The sequence below is a fragment of the Rattus rattus genome, chromosome 3, assembly GCF_011064425.1.
Source record: "Rattus rattus isolate New Zealand chromosome 3, Rrattus_CSIRO_v1, whole genome shotgun sequence".
Lineage (NCBI taxonomy): Eukaryota > Metazoa > Chordata > Mammalia > Rodentia > Muridae > Rattus > Rattus rattus.
The window spans coordinates 212,408,155-212,428,234 of NC_046156.1; the positions used below are offsets into that span (position 1 = coordinate 212,408,155).

At 38.0% G+C, this 20,080-nt stretch overlaps 1 non-coding gene across 1 annotated transcript; it reads right to left on the reverse strand.

The window, feature by feature from the left end:
* Nucleotides 1-3,049: 3,049 nt before the first annotated feature.
* On the reverse strand, nt 3,050-3,153 carry LOC116897421. The gene has a single exon (XR_004387463.1). It is a non-coding gene; the product is annotated as a U6 spliceosomal RNA (small nuclear RNA).
* Between the last annotated feature and the right edge of the window lie 16,927 nt (nt 3,154-20,080).

Here is a 20,080-nt window from a genome sequence, read left to right on the forward strand (position 1 = left end):
TTATCTCTTTTACTCCCTAATAAATCTTTCTAGATGACATTTGACTTGGGGTGAAAACTGCATTAAACTAATTATTTTCGTTTATCAGTCTGTGCTAAAATTTTATTCATTGTAAGCAAAGTCTCGGAGTAGCGTCTAGGATTCACAAGCATACTATAGGAAACAGTATCTGGACTGGATAGAAGATAAAAGAGTTTTGAATTTAACAGTTCTGAATTGCTCAATCCCAAAATATAGTTTTCCTTTCCTCCCTCTCTCCTTTCTTCTATCCCTCCTTCCTTTCATCCCTCCTTCGTTCCTTCTTTTCTTCTTAACTTCCCTTCATCTTCTCTTCTTTTTTCCTTTCTTCCTTCCTTTCTGCCTCTATTTCTTAATTTTGTCTTTTTTTTCCTGTTTTCCCCCATTTCTTTCTTCCTTTATTTTTGACCATCTGTAAAGTACAGTTACTGAACATAGCATCTAAGTGATTCATTCATCTTCCTTTTATGGTACCTGGCTAATTTTCAGATATGGCAAGATCAGTAAAATGAAGGGTGACTACAGATCAAAATGTATTTTAAATTTTCTAAAAAGGTAGAATAAGTGGTTTTGAATGTTTTCAGCAAAAATAAAGTAATACACTCTAGAGAATATAGTCTTATATTAATTAAATGTCACATGCTACATCATAAATACATATAATTTTTGAGTGTCCATTAAAAATTAAAGATTACTAAGACTTGAGGTAAGTGAAAATAGAAATCTGTAACTGGACATGATTATGTGTCATTGTAAAATCTTTGCTCTTATGATATATATTTATTTTGACCAATCATTCAAGGTTTTCATTGTGCTATTTATATTGATTTATACAAATAGAAAATATATTAATTTAAAACATTTATTCATTGTTCAACTTTTGTAAAAGATGTTATGTAGCTCTTTGATTCAGTAACATATCTAAGTTATAAATCACTCTGTTGCTTAATGAATAGATGACAGAAAGGTTTACTAAAACATCTTCCATTGATTTTCAACTTAAGTTATTTCATATTTTATTTTGGATGGTCTCCAAATACAAATTCATTTGCAAGTTCTGTTTTGTAAAACAATTTAATCGTGACATTTATACTTTATTCAAAGTCCAATTAAGCTCATTCTACAATATGTCAAGAAGAAATCACATTGACATGACAAATACAAATTCTGCTGAAGATGCTTAGAGTCTGTCCTTAAAAGAAATGCTACTAGCAAGTGAGAACTGATGAGAAATTTCTCTGGATTAAAAACACAAACAAACAAAAATTATGGGATTTGTGACTGTTGTGTATAATCCCAACCGTTTAATGTAACATTAGGACATGTGAAACATAAAAAAGACATACTTATTTATAACTTCATCACAATAAATATACAAGATTATAAACAGAAGTAGGTACATACCAACCAGACAAAGGGAGAGGTTATTTTTTATACATATGCAGACTTATCTAGTATAATTTGGCTCAAAATCTTAAAAAGAGAGAGGGAGAAAGAAAGAAAATCCTCATTGTAATTTTAGTTTGCTGATCATAGTTCTAACTGTAGACTGGTAGAAGGGTGTGGTGCCTGAGGCTGGATAACATCTGTGGTTGCCTTACCGCAGGGGGCAGGGACCAAGGAGAGAAGGATAGTGCAGAGACACTGGATGCTAGCCAGCTGAGGCCATTCATTAAGATGAATGACTACATAGCATAACTTTTGAGGTACAAAGTGCTTCAAGCTTCTGGGAAATGAAGACTTCAAGATAAAACCTTTTTCAGCTTTTTCAATCAACTTTTCAAATATTTCCAATTCTGGCCATTCAATGCTATACATATGAAAGAGGACATTGTTTTCTGAAAATAAAAAATTTGGGCTTAGAGTTAGTACAGAGCAAAGACCATAGAAGGTATAGCTTAAAATGGTGGAGAGAAGAGAAATGCTAGAAGTCAATGTCTGATCCTCATAGGTTGAGTAGCTATGATAATGTAAGAAGGGGAGAGAATTTCTCATGACTTTGCAGCACTGTCTCAGTCTGAAATGAAAATATAACATCTTACATGGAATAAACTACTTGCCAATGATTACCTTTGCATCACAGCCTATGACTAGAGATGCTCTCTATATAGACACACTAACTACGTATTCACAGCATCAATAACTACAAAACTGTATCCAGCATTGCAGCTACAACGATGCCAGATACTTGAAATGAGTTAAACTGTAAAAGTCAAAGACCCTTCACTTCAACCATGGAAAACATCGAAAGAAAGGTACCTCGGGATAGAATTACTGGGTATACTCTAATGCTTGCTTTTAAGTTGTCAAAATTAAAAACTTACCAGGTAGCTCCTTTTAATGGTGTCCAGGTACTCTTTTAATTTGATTGGTTGTATAATGGAAGTTCTTTGTGAATACATACCCATTTACTGAGTCATCAAATTTGCCTTCAGACAAGCACCTGGCCTGCATGGGTGCCACCGGGTCTTCTGTGCTTTGGTGGCTGTTACTTTGATTTTTTTTGTGGGACTCCTAACAGTGGAACGGGTATATCTCCAACTCTTTGCCTGATTTTGGGATTATTTACCTTCTATTGGGTTGCCTTGTACAGCCTTAATGAGGGCCTTTGCATTATCTTATTGTATCTTTAATTTTTATTTTTTAATGTTTTTGTCTTGTTTGTTATCTCTTGGAGGACTACTCAATTCTGAGGGAATACAGAGGTGAGGAGAAGTTGAGGAGTAGAGCAGGGAAGTGGAGAGATATATTTTATGACAGAAAAATGTATTTTCAACAACAACAACAACAGAATATTACAAATGGAAGTATGTTCTAGTGTTTTTGTGTTAAAATACTTTTTCTTTTAAAGATTTATTTATTATTTATTTCATGTATGTAACTACACTGTCCTGTCTTCAGACACACCAGAAGAGGGCCTCAGATACCATTACAGATGGTTGTGAGCCACCATGTGGTTGCTGGGAATTGAACTCAGGACCTCTGGAAGAGCAGTCAGTGCTCTTAACCACTAAGCCATCTCTCCAGCCCCCAAAATATGGAACGCTTCACGAATTTGTGTGCCATCCTTGTGCAGGCGCCATACTAATATCTGTATCGTTCCAATTTTAGTATATGTGCTGCCGAAGCGAGCACATAAAATACTTGATGAGTGTGTAGTTCTATTACAGTAGTGAAGGAATCTTAAGGTGAATTAAAGAGTAAAGATTTAGCTACTGACAAAGGGCTTAGAGCTTGGTGAAGATGGGCTTTGTTTCCAAAAACAAGGGAACTGTGATGCAGGAAACTGAGAAGATTCCCTGGGGGGGTGGGGAGGGGTAAAGGAAATGAAGAAATGGAGACTTCAAAGACTGTCCTTTTGTATACAAAAGCCTCTTAGCTCTTAGTCATGGATTTTGACTATGTATGTGATGTGCTTTAATCAACCCTCTGGCAAGAACCAAGAGATTGATTCAGAGTTTCAAACTTTAAAGAACTCATCCTCTTGGAGAGAAATAAACAATTGTGTGAAAATTCGATAAATAGGACAGGAGGATCACACACTAAATAACAATTTATGTTTTTATGGTTTTGAAGATAGTGGATGTGGCTCCAAGAAAGGATAAAATAGAAGACAGCACCGTTGCTGTCTAGATGAGAAGAGGCCGAGAGACGCAGGCAGAGTCCATGAAGTTAGGAGTCAACAAATATAAAGGCTGGCATGCTGAGGGTGATGTCTTTCCTTTCTGAGGAGATTCACCTTAGCCCTAAAGGTAAGGGGAAATAGTGTTTTAAACTTGAGGGAGATGGTCATAATTTTGTTTCAAAAACATGGCTGCAACATTGTAGAAGAGAGGTGGTGGACAGTGACAAGATTCTTTTAGGAGAGTGTGTAAGGTATGTATGGACAAGAATTCAAAAAGAACTGAAGGAGCTGAAGGGGTTTGCAACCCAATAAGATAAACAACATCAACCAACCAGACTCCTCCAGACCCCCAGGGACTAAACCACCATCATAAGAGGGCACAGGGATGAATCTATGGCTCCAGCTGCATATGTAGCAGGGGTTGTCAGGCATCAGTGGGAGGAGAGGCTCTTGGATGGGTCCTGTCAAGGCTTAATTCCCTACTGGGTGGGTGGATGGGGGAGAACCCTCAGAGAAGCAAGGGGAGATAACGGGTTTCTGGAGGGGAAACTGGGAAAGGGGATAACATTTGAAATGTAATAAAAATTATCCAATAAAAATAGTCAAAAAAGGAGTAAAAAGTTGATACAGGCAGTATGATGAAAGAGTGAAAGGTTTAACCACTGTTCGTAGAATTAAAAAGCAGAGATTAGAGAAATTTCAAAATTTTAGGCTAACTGGGATGTTCAAACATTAAATGATTATTAGGTATATACATCCTCTTCCATGCTTTGTTGTGAGGTAATATTTGAGGACATTTTGAAATTTTGAGACAGTTGGAGGAATTGATTTTGTTCATTTAGAGGTGACGGTGTCAAAAAATAAAGAGATCCCCCATCTCTTTAACTCTGTGCATACACTACCATATACATGGAGGTGTTAATGACTTTTCTGCCTGGGGAAAATACATTCTTCTTGTTAAGGATTTTATACATAATTCTTTCCCAGGCATGCACTGTGGACACTAAGGAGAATGTGATTTCAGACAGAGGGAAAGTAGTAGACATGACCTATGGCTGGAAATCCTTTGGGTATGTTTTAGATTTAATTGTGTAACGACAGATGAAAAAAGTAGTCATAAGTCTGAGGAAGGAGAAGGAAGAGAAAGCAAAAACAGCTATTAGGAGTGGGTTAGGGGATGTGGTAACTAATTTGACATTCATTTATTTTTATTTTTATTTTTGTAAGAAAGCAATATGTTCCAACCCTAGTTATAGGTATAGCCTCAACTTTATAGAGAGGATTTAGGAAGAATTCACAAATAAGTCATTTTCATTTTTTTTTTCATTTTTTTTAACACTTCAACTAGCCATTAGTTTTACTATAATATAACATCTACACTGTGAGATTGTCTGGTTACGTCTAATTTCTGTTTTTCTTTTCTTATTTTTTTGAAATTTTTATTGGATATTTTATTTATTTACATTTCAAATGTTATCCCCTTTCCCAGTTTCCCCTCCACAAACACCCTATCCCACCCCATCTCCCCCTGCTTCTATGAGGGTGCTCCCCTTCCCATCTACCCACCACCCACCCACTCCCACCTCACTGCCGTGGAATTCCCTTACACTGGGGCATCAAGTGTTCACAGGACTAAGGGTCTCTCTTCCCACTAATGCCAGATAAGGTCATCCACTACTACATGTGCAGCTGGAGACATGGGTCCCTCCATGTGTACTCTTTGGTTGGTGGTTTAGTCCCTGGAAGATCTGGGGATGTCTGGTTGTTGATATTGTTGTTCTTCCTGTGGGGTTGCAAATCCCTTCAGCTCCTTCACTCCTTTCCCTAAATCTTCACTTGGAATTCCCATGTTCAGTTCAATGGTTGCTGCAAGCAGCCACAACTGTGTTTGTCAGGCCCTGTCAGAGCCTCACAGGAGACAGCTATATCAGGTTCCTGTCAACAACTACTTCTTTGCATCCACAATAGTGTCTGGGTTTGGTGTCTGTATATGGGATAGATCCCCAGGTGGGACAGTATCTGGATAGCCTTTCCTTCAGACTCTGCTCCACACTTTGTCCCCATATTTTCTTTAGACAGAAATAATTCTGTGTTAAAAATTTGAAGATGAGTAGGTGGCCCCATCCCTTAACCCAGGACCATGCCTAACCTCTGGATATGGTCTCTACAGATTCTCCCTCTCCTTTGTTGGGTATTTCATTTACTCACATCTCCTTTGGTTGCTGGAAGCCTCTTGCTTTCCTGGTATCTGGGACTTTCTGGTGGCTAACCCCAGTTTCCTATCCCCTACTGTTATACACCTCTGTTCAGTTTCCTGACTCTCTGTATATCATCCTCATCTACTCCAAATCCTGATACTCCCCCCTTCTCTTTCCTCTCCCCTCTTCCTCCCAAGTCCCTCTACCCTGGACTTCCTGTGAGTACTTTGTTCCCCCTCCTAAGGACTGAAGCACCAAACTTTGTTCTTCCTTCTTCTTGAGTTTCGTATGGTCTGCGAGTTGTATCATGGATGGTCCAAGCTTTTGCCTAATATCCACTTATCAGTACAAATATACCATGTGTGTTATTTTGTGACTGGCTTACCTCACTCAGGATGATATTTTCTTGTTACATCCATTTACCTACAAATTTGGGGTATATGCCCAGGAGTGGTATAACTTGGTCCTCAGGTCCAATTTTCTGAGGACTTGCCAGACTGATTTCCAGAGTGTTTGTACCAGCTTATAATCCTACCAAAAATGGAGGAGCGTTCCTCTTTCTCCACATCCTTCCCAGCATCTGCTGTCACCTGGAAATTTTCAAAAAATATTTCCCAACACAATGACTTCAAAGTCACTAAGTAATTAAAGAAAAAACGGAGTCATTTGTGAAAGGTGGAATAGCTATGGCTATTCTGTGAACAAGAAATAGTTTCCCAATGGAGGAGTTAGGGGAAGGGCTTAAGGAGCTGAAGGGGTTTGTAACTCCATAGGATGAACAAGAGTATCAACCAACCAAATACTCCAGAATCCTCAGGGACTTAACCACCAAGCAAAGAATACATATGGATGGACCCATGGCTCCAGCTGCATATGTAGTAGAGGATGGCGTTATTTGGCATCAGTAGGAGGGGAGGCCATTGGTCTTGTGAAGGCTTGATGCCCCAGCATAGGGAATGCTAGAAATGTGAGGTGGGAGTGGGTGAGTGGGTGGGAGAGCACCCTCAAGAAGTAGGGAGGAGGGGTGAGATAACGGGCTTGCAGAAGAGAAACCAGTAAGGGGGATAACCAATAAAAAAGTTTAAAAAAGAAATATTTTATTTTAAACACTAACAGAAATATGGTTAAAATCATTACTCCAGGGGATATATATAGAAATAAAGTATTGCGTGATTCATTAGAGTTTAACTGGTACAGATATGTGGAAAGCCCCACAACTCTTAAATGTGTTGCTAGTATTTGATTATCGCAATGAGGCATGAATAGGTTTCTCTCAAGTCTATTAAATGATCAATGTTAAGATAGCATCTACAAATACAGCAGATTCCAAAACATCAGAATGAAATTTTGCCACTCTGGAAGAAAAGATCAGGGGCCTCACCTCGACTTTAGGGATAAGGAAAGAGGGCCTGCATAGTTACCCAACACTCCAATATAGAGTTTGACTATACTCAACTTGTTAGCAGAACTAGAGTAACCTGGTGTCATTTAGAATTGAGGATCTTAAAATCTTATGTACCAGGACTGGAGATGTATGGTCTCAGCTTAGAAGAAATAGCTGTTTTGAACTAATATTATTCTTGAAGTTTGACTCGTTTCATTTTGGGATCTCTTTTTCTTTATTTTTTTAACTTGTATTTATTATAGTCCAGCTGTTGCTCCCATCCCAGTCCCACCTCCAACAGTTTCTCATTCCATTTCTCCTCCCCCATGTCTCCAAGAGCATGTTCCCCACTCCCTGTCTGACTTCTCCACTATCTGGGACCTCAAGTCTTTTGAGTGTTATAGGCCATCTGGTTTTCTCCTACTGAGGCCAGACCAGGCAGTCCTCCGCTGTATATGTGTCAGGACCTTAAACAAGCTAGTGTATGCTGCCTGTTAGGGACTCAGTGTCTAAGAGATCTCAGGGTTAGTTGAGACTGCCGGTATTACTGTGGGGTCACCCTCCTCCACAGCTCCTTCCAGCCTTTCCCTAATTCAACCATGGGGGTCCCTGGCTTCTATCCATTGGTTGGGTGTAAGTATCTACATCTGATTCTTTCAGTTGCTTGTTGGGCCTCTCAGAGGATGGTCATGCTAGCCTCCTGTCTGTAAGCACACCATAGCATCAGTAATAGTGTTGGGCCTTGGAGCCTCCCCTTGACATGGATCCCAAGTTGGGCCGGGCACTGGACTGCATTTCCCTCAGTTTCTTCTCCATTTTTGTCCCTGCAGGTCTTATAGAGAGGAGCAATTCTGGGTCAGACTTTTAGACTATGGGATGGTAAACCCATCCCTCCACTTGATGTTTTGTCTTTCTACTGAAGGTGGATTCTACAATTTCCCACTCCCCACTGATGGACATTTCATCTACGGTCCCCTCCCTTTGAGTCTTGAGACCTCCCAGGTCTCTTGTACTTTCTAGAGGGTCCCCTCACCTCCTACCCCGTCAAGGTTTTATAGCTCCATTCATTCTGCTGGACCTCAAGGCTCGATCCTGTCTTCTCCCACTTCTGCTGTTCATGTTCCCCTCCCCCCCACCCTTCTCTCACCCTCTGCCTCCTGCGATTATTTTCTTCCCCTTCCCAAGGGACAGAAGCATCCTCCTATGTTGGCAAGGATACAGAGCAAGAGGAACACTCCTCCCTGGTTGATGGGATTGCAAACTTGTACAACTACTCTGGAAATCAATCTGGAAGTTCTTCAGAAAATGGAAATAGATCTACCTGAAGACCCAGCTCTACCACTCTTGGGCATAGACCCAAAAGATGCCCCACCATGCCACAGGGACATGTGCTCCACTATGATTATAGTGGCCTTATGACATTTCAGAGTAGAAAGTAGACACTACAAATCTTGGATCTTTGTTGAAACTAATATAAAATATCAACAAATAAATCATAATCAATTTAAACGTCTAAGAAAGACCACCATAGAGACTTCGTTCATCTTATTTCAGCTTTGCTGTATAGTGAAACCATCAATGTGTAGAGTCTTTTGAACATTGTTTTACTTTAAGGCATAAAATGCTGACAATTGTTTTAAAGCATTATAGTTAAAAGAATTACAGACTTGAAATTAATAATTTCAGCTAAATGGTTTAGGAATGCAATGTTCTTTGGAAGGAACAGGGATGAAAACCTAGTTAATGTGGCTGTTTATACTCAAAGATTAGATGACTGATAAGAAAATGTTTTCTGGAAGCTTTTGCAATTAAGGCCCATACTATCAAATTTTCTAAATTACACCTATCAGGAGCTGATAAGAAACCCTAATGGGCCTTTCATATCTGCATTGTAAGTAGGACATACACCAGGTATGGTTCTTAGATTGTTACCTGTAAGACCTCATTCTGATAACTCTGCTTCTTGTCAAGTGATATGTTGCAGAAATGTCTTTAAGTTTGATATCTCTTTTACTATATGTATTCCACAAAAATGACATTTTTCAAAGTCATTGGGTGCTGACTCTGTGCATGAACTTCTGTATTACTGTGACAATTATTTTTATTATATAAATTTAAAAAGTTGAAAATGAGGTGTCCATTTACTTTTGAAATTATGATTTAGTTCTAGAGAACATTTTCAGATTTTTAAAAAATATATAATTTTTCTTGCCATTTAGATATTTGAGTCTCTTCAAAGTTTTTTTTTAAAAAAAGTCCAAGCCTGATCTTCTGTCATCTTTTCACCAGAATTTACACCTGCCTTGTAGGCATTTCCATATCTATGGCAAGCCCAGAAACTAATCTTTCTGGGTAACATTTGCCCAGCATCGTTACATCTCCTTCGAGCTCTATGCTGCCTCATGCTCTCCCTGTCTAAGTCTCTGCATGATACCACTGATCTTTACATCATCCATCCTTGAAGGGCTTCAGTCTCATTGTTCTCCTGCCTCTCCATCTCTGTCTAATCACTCCCTGTTTCCGTGGCCCATCAGCTGTTTTGTGCTGTAAAAGTTCAAGATTTTTTCTCCCATTCCTACTCTCCCAACATCCTTGCTTCTTTGTCTTTGTTTTCAATAAGGGACCATTTTCATATGGCTTACCATATAATGACATATTAACATATTTCTGAATCCACAAAACAAAAACAAACAAGAATGACATCTATCTGGTCCTATTTGTTTTCTTTCCTGTTCTTTTCTTTGTCTTTTTACTGAATAAAGGCAAATGATCATATTTTTCCACTCAAGATCATTTATGATCTGGTTGTGATTTGTGCATTAATCTAGGTTTTACTACCCATATTTTCTTTGTAGATATTCATCAACAGGGCAAATGGCTGTTTTCCTGGCCATGTAGGATCAAAGTATGTCCTTTAGAATGAATGACTAAAATGTTTTGACTGCAACTACTAGAGTTATTTGACAGATATGTACACGAGCACTTGAGATTACAAAACATACCGAGTGGTCAACATTGATGTTATACACAAACAGGTAACACTATGCACAGTGAGCAGGTTGTATTAAGGTATCTATAGCAACAATCAAAGAGAAAAGAGGCCATGGCTTTGAGACAGTGTGTGTGCAAAGGATTGTCTCGGGAAAGACTGTTGGTAGGAAAGAAAGGGGGCAGATAGAAAGAATGTAATTATAACATAATTTCAAACATTAAAGCGATTATTGTGGAACTTACAAATTATGTTAACATCATTGTTAGATAAGCATTTTCTGATAATTGTGCTCTTCCAAGTCCCTGTGTATAATATGAAAAATAGTATGCCTATAATATACTTATTATTTTATGGGTAGAAATCCTGGAGAAGTTTTCCTTTAAAATGGTTTCTTGGCCTTTGAAGTAATTGGAAGCAGCCATTTCAGGGTTCAGAAATCCTAAAAGAATACACTTCAGTGCTGGAAAAAATTGTGAGTTATTTAAATACGGCAGATCAAAAGCATATATACATTTTGTTTTGTTTTTTTAGCTTAAGACATATTTGTAACGCTGACAAATTGATTGCATGATGGCCTGTGTGTCCACGATCTCTACCATGGACTGCAAATAATCTACTTCTGAAAACAAACATTGGAAAGTAAATAGACAAATAAGGGAAAATAGGATAGCCTCTTTCTGTGTTATTTAAAAATGAACATTGACTGCAGAATTGGCATAGTGTAAGGAGCTGCTGGTCTGCACATGCAGAGCAAATAATTATTATATTAAAAATTAGTGCTTTAAAAACATTTGCTTTTCATCTGGCATCAAATAAAGTTTAATTGCAAGTTGCTTTATGTCATTTTCTCGTGGGGATATGTGTTGAAAAGGATACACAGGCGGCTCATACATACACACATCTCATTATTTCTCAGTAGGACTCGCATTTCTACCACCTACACACCATTGGAAGCGCATCCTTGAATCTCTGATTTAGGCTTACACTGGGCTCTTATAACAATATAGTGCTTATTTTGTTACATAGTTTTGTACTGTTTCAAAATGAGTTTCTAAAATGCCAAAAACAAACCACCCAACCAAAACCCCTCAATGACTCTTAACAGCTTCTTTGACATATTTAAGCAAAATATTCTGTTCCCTTCAACAAAAAAGTCAGAAAATTTTGGGTTTGGGTTCGAATTACATTTGGCCAGCAGCTGCTTATAAAATTGAGCAGCAGACTTTGCAACAAAAACAGATTATATGTGGATTCAATTTCTTTCCTGGACAGCCTGTCTTGTAAATATTTGCTTTTACCATCAACAAAAGAAACTCCTCTGCCTGTGTCTACAATTTAGAAATGGCTGTGGAAAAAATGTAAAGTGACCATACATTGACTGACAGAGTGTACCCTACTTAATTTCTTTGATTCATACAGTTAAAAATATCCAAAAGTACACTTTGGGTAGCGGTAAGAATTGTGTGTAGACATTCTATGGGAGGCAGAGTAGAAATTGACTGTTTTAGATTTGTTAGAATGAAAGTCTGTATTGAACACATATAATCAAGACTTTAACTTGAAAATGTGTAAAGAATATCAGAAATTATATATAATGTATAATGCCATAATTTCTGGGAAAATAGTGTTTTAAATTATTGACAAGATCAGAAACATTGCACTATATTGCCTGGATGTTCTGATTACAGTTAAGACATGACAGTGGCTTCCTGTTGCCTGGGGGTTTTATTCTTAACAGCTTGTAAGGCGTGGAGGGTCTTTGCCTTCCCATTTTGCCTTCTAGGTCTTTGAGGTCACTGCCTGCTCTTTAGCCTCTACCCACACTGGCTTCCTTTCAGTTTCTCCTATCTGTCAGAGCCTTCCACCAGCACAGCTTTGTTTCCTATAAGGAGAAGGCTTTCAGTGCCTTCTTCCTCCATACTCTGCTTCCTTCTGCCCCTTTGTTAAGCCTATCCTACCATCCTAGATTAGAGTCTGGAGCTTGTCTTTATTTTGTCTTCTTCTCTTCACATTTTCTCCACTGGTCTGTCTGTCTCTTTCTCTGTCTTTTGATCACTGTCTCCCTTTCTGTCTCACTCTGTTTCCTCTTCTGTATCTATCTGTTCCTCTGTCTCTTTTTCTGCCATTCTGACTGTTTCTCTGTCTGTGTCTGTCTGTCTGTCTGTCTCTCTCTCTCTGTTGCTCCCCCTTTCTGGTTTATCGAAATTGCCCTTACCAGCTACTATATAAGTCATGAGGTACTATATAAGTCAGCGTGCACAGGCACTCTGTTTTTATAGTCATGGTGATAACAATAGTGTACCCAGGTCGTCATAAATACCAAAATATTTGTTGACTCTCTACGAAAAACACACCATCTACCCAACTCTTATTGTGGTATTCTCATTTCTAGATCCCAGTAAACTTAACAAAACAAGTCATTTTTCTGCAAAAAGTTTATTTCCTGTCATGTCAGAGCATAAGTCACCACTAAGGGTGCCTGCTGATGTATTTGTCTACCCCGGGCACAGAGGAACAGGATATGCATTGCTGACTTTTAATGTCCAATGACGTGCTTTGTCTATGAAAAGTAGTATATGAAAAATCAAATGTTTTTCCCATTATTATTTAACTTCTTATTTTAAATAAAATAATCATAATCTTTTCTGATGGACATTTTTCCCCCTCAAGGTAATTTTTCAAACAATGGTTCTATAGTAACACTAGAAAACACTGCCCCCCCCCCCTTTAATGAATCTTGCCTTCAGGTCTCCGGGCAGCTATGTTGTACTTGATCCTCCATGGCTGAAGGGGCTCTTTGCTAGCTAGAAAGCAGTGATTATAACCTGAAGTGGGGTAAACACTATCAGGAAAGTCCTGTCAATCCAGTTCTTCTAAGTACTCACCTTGGTTAGTTAACCAAGGTCATCAATTTAAAATAAATAAATGAAGTGTGAGGGTACTAATGCGACGATCTAATCTAGTCAGGAGGATTAACCTTGCTAGGGTCTGCTCTGGTTTAGGTGGATGCACATGTCCACACCACCTTGTCAGCCTTCCTTATTATTGTCTCTGTAGCTATCAGCAGAACCCTTGCATTTCTATCTTATCTCCTACCTCCCTCTCCCTCTCCTTATCCATTTGGAACCCCTACCTAGAAGCTCTGGCCCTGGAGTTGATGGCGTGGGAGTGAGTGGTTTCCTTTTGAAACCATCCGGATGCTCTCAGAAGAGACCAGGAGCCTCTTGCCTTTCTCACTTTGGAGGAAGTTCTTGGGAACAAGGTTTCTCATTCTGAGGGTTCTGTCAGTTCCTCATGTTTACAAAAGTGACAGTCAGTGACATGGAAACAAAACTGTCAAAATGTTTGGAGAAACAACCAGCCCCACCGAATAGTACTAATAAACCTTAGAGTATTTTATTCCCTATTGTAACCACTAGAACCTTTCCCAGCAGTAAAGTAAAATGGACGGTTACTATTTCACACTTACTGTCAAGATGAAACCATTTTTAATTGCCTGATCTACTTTTTATATTTCTTTGTTTCTAGCGAATGGAGTGTTGCTTATATATTAAAAAAAAAAAAAACCAAAAAACCCTAAGATGGCCATTGCCATCTAAATTAGAAATTTGGCTCATTCCCAGAGCATGTAGTGTCCAAGCCCTTTCTTTAATAACAATAATAAGAAATGCAAACCTAAAACAGTTTTGGTCTTGAGTTTGCATTCCATCCATCTTCTTTGAAATGTTACAACATCTGGTTTTAAGGGAAAAATCAAGTTCAACATGTTTGGAGAGAAAAAGGCAGCCTACAAAATAAATCAGGGTCAAGTGTTGTTATTTCACGGATAATTATATAGCAGTCCAATTTCTTTAGTAAATCTTGCATCATGCTTACTTATATCCACAACTGTTGCAATTGTTCTTAGATTCTCCTTGGAAAGTGCCTAAATTATAGTGTTCAGTGAAACAAGGGGCCAACCAGTATAGCAAAGAATGCCATACAGACTTCTTATACCTCAGTTCCGTAAGTTTGCCATCTTGCGAGTAAGATTTTGTCTTTGTTGTTTATTTTCCCAATTAATTCGTGATTTTTTTTTTACCAAGAGTTACTTGGAAACAAAAAGACGCCCACAATAAATTATTGAAAAGAGAATGCTTGCTAGTTTAATTGCAGACCAGATGGTTGGCTCAAAGGGTCTTCTTTCTGTGTTTCCATAGCACAGCAAGGAAGAAGGGGACAGGTTGCAGTGGCCCTGGTAAGCGAATACAAACAATGTGGAGGAGGATGAGACACAGCAGTTTGAAAAATTCAGCTACTGTGAGACTTAATTAGAGTTCAAAATATACTAAGAGCTGATAAGTTATCTTAAGTCTTCCAGGGTATACAGATCCTACAGGAACTGAGTACCTTTCAGACAAGACAATGTCAAGATTTAAAATAAAGCCATATCTAAAACTCATATCACTCTTACCTGGTGGGATGTTCCCTCGCTCACTAATTACTGGATATGGTACTGCTTCTTCCAGTAACTCTAAGTCTCAGGCTTTTTGTTCCTCTAAGTTATTTTCTGCTTTACTCTTTCGGACAATTCTCTCAGATCAACTATTGATGAATGGCCCTATATTTAATAGGAAAGAACTAGTCAAAATTTAAAACCAATTAGACTGGGAAACCACACTTACTACTTGTGTTTGGGAATTCTGCTTCTATATAAGCCAAATTAAGTTTTAGTCTTTGCTAAAATAGTTAATGACAGTGTCATATACAATTCCTTGTTCTAACTTAAAAAATGAATTTAGATGCAGTAGTGGAATACTATGTATCTATAAAGTACCAAAGGCAAAACAAATTTAGATGTGCTATCAAGTTTTTTATTTTGTTTAATACTAGGCTGTCTGAAGTGGCTAAAAGTTCTGCAAATATATAAATAAATAAAATCAGGAGAGGTGCGACAAGTTCGTTAGACAACAATGGTTTAATTTTAGGACTGTGTTTAGTATTGGATAACCAATTAGGGTGCTCATTCCTGGGGAAGATTGTTTCTGTCTCTCAGAAGCCATTAAGTGCCTGTACCTCTTCATCTATGGTTGCTGTCTTATGAGATTTCCTGCATCCGTGTTAACATATTAACTGTTGCCGATATCGCTTTGGTCTTGTTCAGGCAACCATACTGTTGAGATTTCTCTGCTTATATGGAAGGTGTAATCTCACAGACTCATTGTCTCTGCCTCTTTAGTTGTCTTTCTCCCATCTCTTCTGTGATATTCCCTGAGTCTTAAATACTTAGACACAGAGGTTGTATTGTACATGTATGAATTGGGACTGGGTTCCCCATAGTCAGCAGTTCACTGCATTTTGACCATCTCTCTCTCTCTCTCTCTCTCTCTCTCTCTCTCTCTCTCTCTCTCTCTCTCTGTGTGTGTGTGTGTGTGTGTGTGTGTGTGTGTGTGTAAAAGAGATCATGAATTAGTGAGTGGCAAGTAGCAATGGAAAGATTCTAAAAGGGGGGATAGAGAAAATAACGTAATATAGTATCATCTATCTATCTAAATAAAAAAAATCTATCTAAATAAAAAAGAGAGAATGAATTTGAGAAAAGTAAGAAACACTGAAAAGTTGAAGGAAATGGAGAGTGATGAAAGTACACACATACACAGACTCACATATGCACAATTCAAAAAAAATAAGGCATGCTTATGATTTTACTTATAACTGTGATACCCAATCATCAACTAAAGTAGACAAACTCTCCTTTTACTTACCACTCTAGGAACCTTTGCTATCTCAGTTTATCATTGCAACAATTTATACATTTAGTTCTAAAGATCCCAGACAAGAATACTGACAGTAAAAGAAGTTGCAATTGACCATAGAAATAGTAGAGCTCTTAACTCAAAATCAACTGTAACTTAGACCCATATAATGCAGGATAAATTAGCTTTATTTAATGTTCGATAAAAGCTACATTTCCCAAAGGTGGGGATTCTCAAAGTTCCTTGCCGATGACTGTCTAGAAGCCTTATTATGAACTTGACTTTTTACATCTTATTTTAGAAATTTTTAACTTATTTTTTTTACTTATTCACTTTACATATCATTCACTGTCTCCATTCTGCTCCCCAACCCCATACACAAACTTCTGTTCTCCCCCTCCCCTTCTCCTCTGAGTAAGTGGGTCCCCCTGGCACTTCAAGTCTTTGTGAGGCTAGGCACTTCTTCCACTGAGACCAGGGAAGGCAGCCTAGCTAGAAGAACATATCACACATACACACAACAGCTTTTGGAATGGCTCCTGTTCTAATTGTTTGGGACCCAACTGAAGACCAAATTGCACATCTGCTACATATGTGTGGGGAGGCCAAGTATGCTCTTTGATAGAAACTTTATTGAGTGTATGTTGACTAGAACTAGTGACTTATATCTAACAAAGAATTCATGATGTTCATTTCAATGTTTGGGAGTATAAGAACTGACAGAAAATTGAATATTTGATATGCACGTTATAGCCTTAACGCATGAAGAAAAAGTTAAACCACATGTCTCAAATTGTTGAATATGGGAAAGTATGATATATTGACACCGTTTTAATTTTTATACCAAAAAAATCACTCTCTAAGGGGGTCGGTTTGAGTAGGTACAGGGTTCAGCTGATAATAATGACGATGCTTTGACAAATTGCCCATTAAGACTAAATAATGTATTGCAAGTCATCTTCAATAAACACCAATGATTGAATTTTGAATGACTATATTCTATATCATTTAGGATTTAGGATGACTATATTCTATATCATTATCATCATCAAAGAAGGAGCAAGATTTCATAAAGAACAAGTTACAAGGTTTTTGGTAGTTATATGTGACTTTGTAGAATAATTCACTGAAATCATGATCTGATATAATTTACTATTTCATTTTTCTATGCTGCTTTTGGTATCAAACCAGGGGCCTCTTGAATAATAAATAAATACTCAACCATCAAAGCTCTAACATCACGGTTCTGTGATGGATTTAGACGAGGTTTCACCAGGAAGCCTTAGATGTCCTGGAAAGCTCTTCATATACCAGGCTGACCTAACGCTCAGAGATCCCCACAGCCAGTACTGGGATTAAAGCTTTGCACCACTCAATGTTTTAACCTAGCATTTAATGTTATTAACAACATCAACATAGATATGAATGGCACATGCAGCTGAGTTCTCACATTTCCTCAGAATGAAAGTGATTGAGCTATTCCTAATTATATTAGAGAAAGAATTTCAAATAAAATGATCTCTATTCGTATGATTGAGGAATTATAAAAATGTCATTTGATATTATTTCTCTTTTCTTGAATATTTTTGCAACTGCTTACTAAATCTTTCAATCCCTATTCTTAGTATTATTCTGGAGGGTTTTTCTATCAACTTGGATGACCTCCTATCCATAGACCCAGGCTTTTAAGTCCTTACTTTTGTTCAATGTGACCTTTTTCTCTAAGCTACTTCTGCCTGCCTACTTCATTGCTACATGCTGTGTTTTGTTATAACTACAAACTTCTTCCAAAGGACTACATTCAACTATTGTACTCTGTAATATCTAAGTTTAATTCCTCTCATTTCCCATTGGACTTTCTTCCAGCATCCAGTTTCTGAGATTTTTTTTACTTCTGTTTTATTTCTCTCTCACCTATCTGAGCAGGCACACTTTGTCTGTAGATACTACCAAACTCAACATGTCAATATCCCTAACTGTCTTGCCTTCTGTTCTCCTCGTATGCTGTTGCGAAGAGTACCAATATGTATGAAGCTAATTGGATCAATGCTAGATCCTTGAATTTTCATACTTCTTGAAATAAATAAACATTAAAAAATAAATGCCACCAGATATTCACATAGTGTGAAATCAACTTGTGTCCGGCAAGCCCCAAAAATACACCTAAGAATTGTCACTTGGATCCCTGGATTGCTTTCTTTTGTAGTGTTTTGAATAGTTTTATATTTTCTACTATATCCCTGGTTTTTTTCCCTCTGCCCCAGAAAATCATATCTCTACCTTCAAAGAGAAAAAGAAGGCATCCTGAATATGTTGATGTGGGCTACTTTTCAAATTGCAGAAATACACTCTTCTCTCTGTTGGAGTTGCCTCTCCCTATTATCTGGAGTGCTCATAATCTTGACTCACGGTTTCTATTTCTTTTTTCATTCTCATAGATGATTCTCCACCAGACTTGGGGAGATAGGATTTCCCATTGAAGCTGTATTCGATTAGACTGGCTACTCAAAAATGTCCTAGAGCTCTGCCTGTATGTGTGCCCTAGTTCTGGTGCAGGCTGCTGCTCATGGATCTTTGATTTGGGTAATGGGACTTAATTTGTGGGAGGCAAACATGTTAATGAATGCCACTGTAAGCTTTACTTTATAGTCAAGAATATTGGATACATACTACTATATACTTGGAAATGCTCTCTTTCTTGTCATTTGAACACTATTTTTCTTTCAGCTTTTTAACAAAAATATTACTCTTTTAGGGTTCTTCTCTTAGTTCAATCTCCACCCTCATAAAGGGTTTTACTACTATAACATTAGTTTCTTCGAATGTGTGGAAAACTTGGTTTTAACTACTCACTATTGCATCTTCCATTCAGACCATAGTTATGCCTCAACCAGTCACTGACAGTTCTCTTATCCCCTCTTATCCCCTAGACTTGGCAGACTTTTGACTTAGGATCCTGTCAAGATGTCTTAAAATGCAAAGCTGATTTCTAATTCCTCCAGAACCTTCCAGAAGCTTCTTAGTGCACTTAAGATAATGGATGATGACTTCTAAGCTTTCAAAGATTTCCACCAAGTCCATCACTTACTCAGTTTTCTCATGTGTTCTAGGCTTTAGAAGCTTTAAACTATTTTCTTGAATGAATTCGACTGCAAACCACATCTATGCTATTGCATGCTCTATTTTTGTGGTGAAAGGTATTTTTCGATCTCTGCTTTCCAAACCATCTTTGTGTCTTAGCCTAGAGGTATTCTTGTCCCCAGATTCATCCTGTCTTTCAACTTAGGCTAGTTGATTATGCCTTAATACAGCTAAAACTTCTTCTTGTTTTGTACTTCACTTTCATTTAATATACTCTGTTTAAACCAAAGACTTCTTAGTAGGAATTACTATGGTTCTTGGCCATAACCATTACCTAATGCTACATAGTCCTGGTACAAAATGCATCCTGTTTAAAGAACTCCTAGGATGAATGCCGAATGGCTGAGAAACACCTAAAGAAATGTTCAACATTGTTAGTCATAAGGGAAATGCAAATCAAAACAACCCTGAGATTTCACCTCACACCAGTGAGAATGGCTAAGATCAAAAACTCAGGTGACAGCAAATGCTGGCGAGGATGTGGAGAAAGGGGAACACTCCTCCATTGTTGGTGGGGTTGCAGACTGCTGCAACCATTCTGGAAATCAGTCTGGAGGTTCCTCAGAAAATTGGACATTGAACTGCCTGAGGATCCAGCTATACCTCTCCTGGGCATATACCCAAAAGATGCCCCAACATATAAAAAGACACGTGCTCCACTATGTTCATCGTAGCCTTATTTATAATAGCCAGAAGCTGGAAAGAACCCAGATGCCCTTCAACAGAGGAATGGATACAGAAAATGTGGTACATCTACACAATGGAATATTACTCAGCTATCAAAAAACAATGACTTTGTGAAATTCAGAGGCAAATGGTTGAACTGGAAACTATCATCCTGAGTGAGCTAACCCAATCACAGAAAGACATACATGGTATGTACTCATTGATAAGTGGCTATTAGCCCAAATGCTTGAATTACCCTAGATGCCTAGAACAAATGAAACTCAAGACGGATGATCAAAATGTGAATGCAGATCGCTCATG